A 6,326-nucleotide genomic window follows, 5' to 3' on the forward strand; every position below is an offset into this window, starting at 1 on the left:
AGAGATTCTTAGGAAATTCATGTTAGTATAATCGCTAATCGTTGCTAGCTACGTTGTCAGCTAAAGCACTGTATCAGGTAGCCTAGCAACAACAGTCACGTCTTTTTCCACTTCGCTTTGAAGGCCGCTGTTTTATATACAGAGGCGCTCGCTTTTTTGTAGGCAAAAGCGCGTTTGGTGGGCACCGCCCCTAATAGGCATAATAGCCTAAGGAATTTGGGAATAATATTTTAAGAAATAAACTGTGAAAGCAAGACTGATCAAATAAGCACTATACAGTATGTTCTGGTAACTTTTCAGTCTGGCTACGAATGCAGCCTACCGAATTTGAGAATAATATTTTGTGAATGAAGTCTGTTATGCAGCATAATTTATTACAGAAACTTGGCCTATATCAATAAGGAAACCAGAGTTGTGTAACCTTGGTTTGGCATTTGTAACCAAATCATTTGCCTGTGCAAATATTTTGTCTTATCTCACGAATTTGGGAATAATATTTTGAGAGATCAACTCAAAGCAAGAAGCAAGACTGTTGGAAATATTGGCTGTGAAAATATTTTGTCTTAGCCTATTGGTGAAATTTGTGTTTGAAGTAAAGGCACCACCAACATAAAAGCCCCCCCTGTGTGCAACAAAGACACAGCATTGTAAAACAGACAACCAGAGTGTCACAGTAAAACGTTTACATTTACTTCATTCACAGGTTTCTCCATCACTCTCCTTTTATAGAGGGCTCTACATCATGCATGGGGGACAACATGTTTGCTGTACACTTGTTGTTACTGTACATTACATTGTTTACAAACAATGAAGTAAAACAAGCTATTATTTTGAGTTGAACTAAGCTCATGGGGCTTTTCTAAGTTATATTCTTCAAGAATGAATGGCTATATATAATCAATTTAAACGTCCAAAAATTGATGTACCAGATAGGCAGTAGATTTTGACCAAACAATAAATAGCCTACATTTACACAAAGAACGGTTCACTGGTGCAGATGCATGACACATGCATACCCCAAAACAATATTTTAAACATTCAAACACTTTATTGTCAATAAACATCCTTTTACAGTTTGCAAAAATATGACCACGTCATTTTAGAATATTGGCAAAGCGGTATAGTCTAATTCTAGAAAATGTTTCATTAGCACTGCCGGGGGATATGTTGGACATTGTTGTCTTGACAACAGAAACAACAATACCTCTTATTGCACAATAATGACATTCTATAATAGTTTTGTCTCAGCGCTCCACAAGAGTAAAACGAGCACCACAAGTATTAAGACAAGAAAGCCTTGATTTCACGCTCAACTTTTCAACTGATTCATTAGTATTCATTTATTCACAGCAAAGTAAAGATGGAGAGAGGAACTATTCTTGATCTACTTAAAACAAAGAACAACACGATTAGTCATCTAAGACAGACCCTCCAAAACAGGTCTATGGGGTACTGTATGGGTAACAATATGCAGCTATGTAGGGGTGAGAGACTCCATATGAAGAGAAAGAGTAGAGAGGTGGCTGGCTGCATAGTACCAGACCGCTCTGAGTGAGAAGGATAAGAAAATCTACTCTCTCTGGCAGCTCCTAGACAGCCACCACAGTCAAACCAGCAGAGAACCATCAGGGCCCTGGAGGGTAATTGGAAGAAGGAAAGAGAAGGTCTAGAGACGGGCAGGAGAAATGCTGTCGAGTGGGGAATCTCCACCTTCAAACAAAAAGATGACCTCATTCTTTCTCTTGGGCTCAAAGTGGAGTTCCTTGAGAAGGAGGCCGAAGCTGCTAAAGGGAGAGAGAAGAAATGGGTGGAGGAGAGGAGTGAAATGGAGAGCAGGTGGGAGACGTGGAGGTGTGGGACATGTTCCGTGTCAAAGAGAAAGAGAAGCAAATCAACTGTGTCCTTCAGGCCATGGAGAGGTCTAAGACAAAATAGGACAAAATGGCCTGAACCTCTGTGCCTTACAGGAGAGGAACTGGAGAGAAGAGAGGGAGGAGATGGAAAGGAGGGCCAGAGAGGCAGAGCAGAGGAAGATGGAAGATGGAAGATGGAAGAGAGAAATGAGAAGACCACCCACCAGCAAACCCTGGAGTCTCTACAGATACATTTACATTTACATTTATGGCATTTAGCAGACGCCTTTATCCAAAGCGACTTACAACAAATACATTTGTTTAAGTAAGTGAGTACGTTTTTTTTTTAATTTGTATTTATTATTTATTAACAGGAGAGAACTTGTACAGGGGGGAAGTGGGGGTGAAGAGGTCTCAAGGGTTGGGGTTAGGGTTAGTACAGGGAGGGTAGTGGGGGTGAAGAGGTCTAGATCCAACTGGATGACATGTCCAAGGCCCACAACGACCTCCAGACCCTCTCCGCTGCTCAGCAAGAGGAATGGAGAAAGGAGATAGAAGAGTTTGAGTGTAGGACCCAAGAGGCAGAGAATAAAGGTATGGCCTTGGGTAAAGAGGAAAGAGAGATCGGCCCTTTCCACCAGGCACTCCACTCTGCTCACTTTGAATTGGATGAAATGGCCACCGTTAATGGCCGCCGTCAGGTCCTCTTAGAGAAGTGGAAGAAGGAGAGGAGGGAGACGGAGAGGAGGATAAACCAGGCCGTGAAGAAGTGTCTGACCAAGGAGAAAGAGGTGGAGACCTTGGAAAGGGACAGGGAGGAGCTGCTATAGCTGCTGAAGCTGAAGGACTGTGAGGGTGAAAAGAAGAGAGAGGAGATGAGCGATCAGCTCGACATTCAATTATCAATTATTATAGCCTTATTCTGACATTCTCTGTCAAATGGATTGAGAAAAATAATCCACTCACACTCATTCAAATTCACTTTGTTCTAGCTCAGTGAAACAATATACAATTTAGTGAAACAATCAATACATCACAATTCTTGCTGGTTAATCATTTCTATAAAAATAAAAAGGTGCTAGTAGCAGCCACAGAGCCAGTGAAAGGATGGCAAACAATTGTTACTTCATATTTGGATGCCATTGTCGGAATCGGGACAAATAGTCAAAATGCGAGGTGTTCGCCTTAATCCATCTCGCATTACGTTGCTCTTGTAGCGCTGGTTTGGATGAGTTGAGATTGATTTACTGACAAGTATATCCAACGCTCTCGTGATCAGAGCTGTTTATCGGGTCCGGACGGGTGCACTCGGGTAAATCAGCTATAGGTCATTTACCTGAGACCCGATCATTTCATACTTTTCATTCGCACTAACCGTTATTATCCCATCAAAAGTCACCAGAATTGCTTGTTTAACAGGTGATATCCAATATTTTCTCTGGGTAGAAAGGGAGGGCACAGCCCCCTTCGCTCCTCGCGAAATATACTTCCTACATCCCTGGTATCAATCCCAGATTTCCCCTTTAATGGTCCCAATGCTAATGCTGTAGAGAACCAACATATTAATGAATTCATGTACCACACGAGGGCGCTGCTCGACTATTTATCCGTGCAGTCTTCTTTCCATTAATAATACATGGTTCTGTCTTGCTCTGCTCCTGAGCGAACTGCTGTCTGATGAGGCTCTGCCTTAATTGGTGAGGCTCTTACTGCAGTTCAATATTGCGTTGGTGAGGTGATTTTCCTCTGTAGGCTGTCTGTCCCTGAATATGGTCCCTGACCCGAGCGGCGTCGCATGGCCACTAGGCTACAATTGATATTGTGAAAAAAGAGGACTGTTGCCATTGCACGTTTATTCAAATTATATTTTAATATAATTTGAAAATATTGTCAGCATGTGGTACTGTGCATCTCATAAATGGCCTCATTAGCTACAAGTTCAATGGGACCAGTAAAATAATATGTGTAGGTTAATAAAAAAAATACAACAAAGCGAAATGACGTTATTCTGCTTCAGCCAGTCTTTGCGTGCAGTAGTCTTGCTGGACAGGGGGCTCGAGTAGAGAACGGAGAATGTATTCCGCTTCCTTTCACTAGAGCGCACGGGCGTAGAATCGCGCTGAATAGGCACCGTCTGGAGCGCAGCGCAGCGCATGTGTGTGCGTATGTGTGTGCGTATGTGTGTAGTAGGTCTGCGTAGTAGTGGGCTAGTAGCCTACGCGCAGTTAAGAACGAGGAACGGATACTTAGTTGCGGGATAGCCTATATTTCATTGCAATAACCTACACAAACGACGTTGTGAATCTGGGAGAACGGAGAAAAAACGGAGGAGTGGCCCGGTTGACCATACAGATGAAGAAATGGCAGCGGAATCGACCCGGAGATTCACGAAAAACCTTCTGAAACCGGGGAGCGCGGCAGAGATACGGCAAACGGCATGCAATGCGGTCAGGCATTCGGCGATGACGGTAAACTGATGCAAAACAGATGTTATGTAGCCTATGCACCCTCGGTTATATGGCCCCTCTCTATTGTTTGGCTCCACACTAAATGTGTGTGAGCCGTCTTCTCCCTGCTGTTATTACATTTCCAGCCTTCTAGCCTATACGGGTTTGTTGCTTAACAGGGCTGGAGGCTTTACCACTGACTGCACCCTGATATTGGCGGACTTGACATTCATATCACTGTTGTGTCTAGCCTATGAATGTGAATGTGCTCTCCTGATGCTGCGTGTAACAATGTTGCATTCAAGGATTTCCTTTGAGTGAGCTACAAAGCTGCAATGAAGAGAGATGGGACGAGGTTTGTGAATGGGTGTCAGCTTCAGTGATCGACTGTAGAATTGGACAACAGAGTAGCCTATTTTCATGAGGTGTTCAGTATTTTCCATCATGCTGCTGCAGGGAATAACGGACCCGACTAGTCCTTGGTTATCCGCGGGAAATACCCTCCTACCTCGGAGGACGCGAAGTGACGTGGGCAATAGTAACGTCAGCTCAGTTGTGTGTGTGTGTGTGTGTGTGTGTGTGTGTGTGTGTGTGTGTGTTTGTGCGTGTGCGTGTGCGCATGTGTGCGTGCGAGTGTGCTGGTGGGGGGTGGGTGGGTGAGCTGCGGAATGTTGAATGTCTCCTGAAATAGCCACTGGGTTGGTTGTTCATTAATTGTCTTTATTTGGCTCTTGCAGACGTGTATGTGTGCATTTGTGTGTGTTTGTATGTGGGCTCTGATTTCCTGCTCTCTTCCTCTCTTCTCTCTTGTCTAGTCACTCTGAGGATAGGTTCACTATGCTCAGTCACACACACACACACACACACACACACACACACACACACACACACACACACACACACACACACACACGCACACGCTCACACACACACAACTTTAGCTCTATCTTGAAGCTGCGATTGCTTCCCATCCTTCAGTTGACCAAAGAAGAATTGCTTGGGTAGGCGAGAGTTAGGCATGCTGTTCACATGGCCAGCCCATCAGAGTTGTGCTTTCATAAGTAAGGAGTGAATACTTAGCATATCAGCAGCATGCTTGATGACTTCTGTGTAAGGGATTCTGCCCTGCCACTGGATCCTCAAAAGCTTTCCCAGACAGTTCAAGTGGTAGTGGTTTAGTTTTCTGGCAAGGCATTGGTACACTGTCCAGGTTTCACAGCCATGGGTGAGTGTTGGTAGAATGATTGCACTTACTGCAGTTGAATATTGCGTTGGTGAGGTGATTTTCCTCTGTAGGCTGTCTGTCCCTGAATATGGTCCCTGACCCGAGCGGCGTCGCACGGCCACTCGGCTACTGCAGAATGATTGCCATATATATATATATGTAAATTAAAACATTATGTTTTTTTTTTTCTTCAGGCAGTAGTTTCTAAGTTCAGGGGGCCCTAACCAAAGCTCTCACCTAGGGTCCCCGAAACACAGGGCCGGCCCTGCACACACACAAACGCGTGCACACACACACACACACACACACACACACACACACACACACACACACAGGAGGATAGTGTCTGTGTGATACCTCTTGTCCTTCTGACTCAGCTGTCAGGCAGCAGGCAGAGCAAATCCCCTTTACCTGTGTGTGCGTGTGTGTGTGTGTGTGTGTGTGTGTGTGTGTGTGCATGCGTGTGCACGCACGTGTGTGTGTGTGTGTGCGTGTGTTTCCCTGGAGATTACTATAGAGAAAGGTCACTCCTCACACCCTCCAGCAGTGGATCCAGGAGTCAGGAGCAGTGGAGTCAGGAGGGTGTGCAAATGCATAGTGAGAAAGTGTGCGTGTGTGTGTGTGTAGGAAATCAGGTCAGCAGAATCAAGCCCTATGGGGGATCGCTTACTGGGGCGTGACACACTCTATGCCTCTGTCCCTCCCTCCCTCCATCCCTCCCTCTGTGTGTGTGTGTGTGTGTGTGTGTGTGTTTGTGTGTGAGAGAGCCATATAGACTATTGAGAAGGTCACATGGTTCTA

Source organism: Argentina silus (genome assembly GCF_951799395.1).
Source record: "Argentina silus genome assembly, chromosome: X".
Classification (NCBI taxonomy): domain Eukaryota; kingdom Metazoa; phylum Chordata; class Actinopteri; order Argentiniformes; family Argentinidae; genus Argentina; species Argentina silus.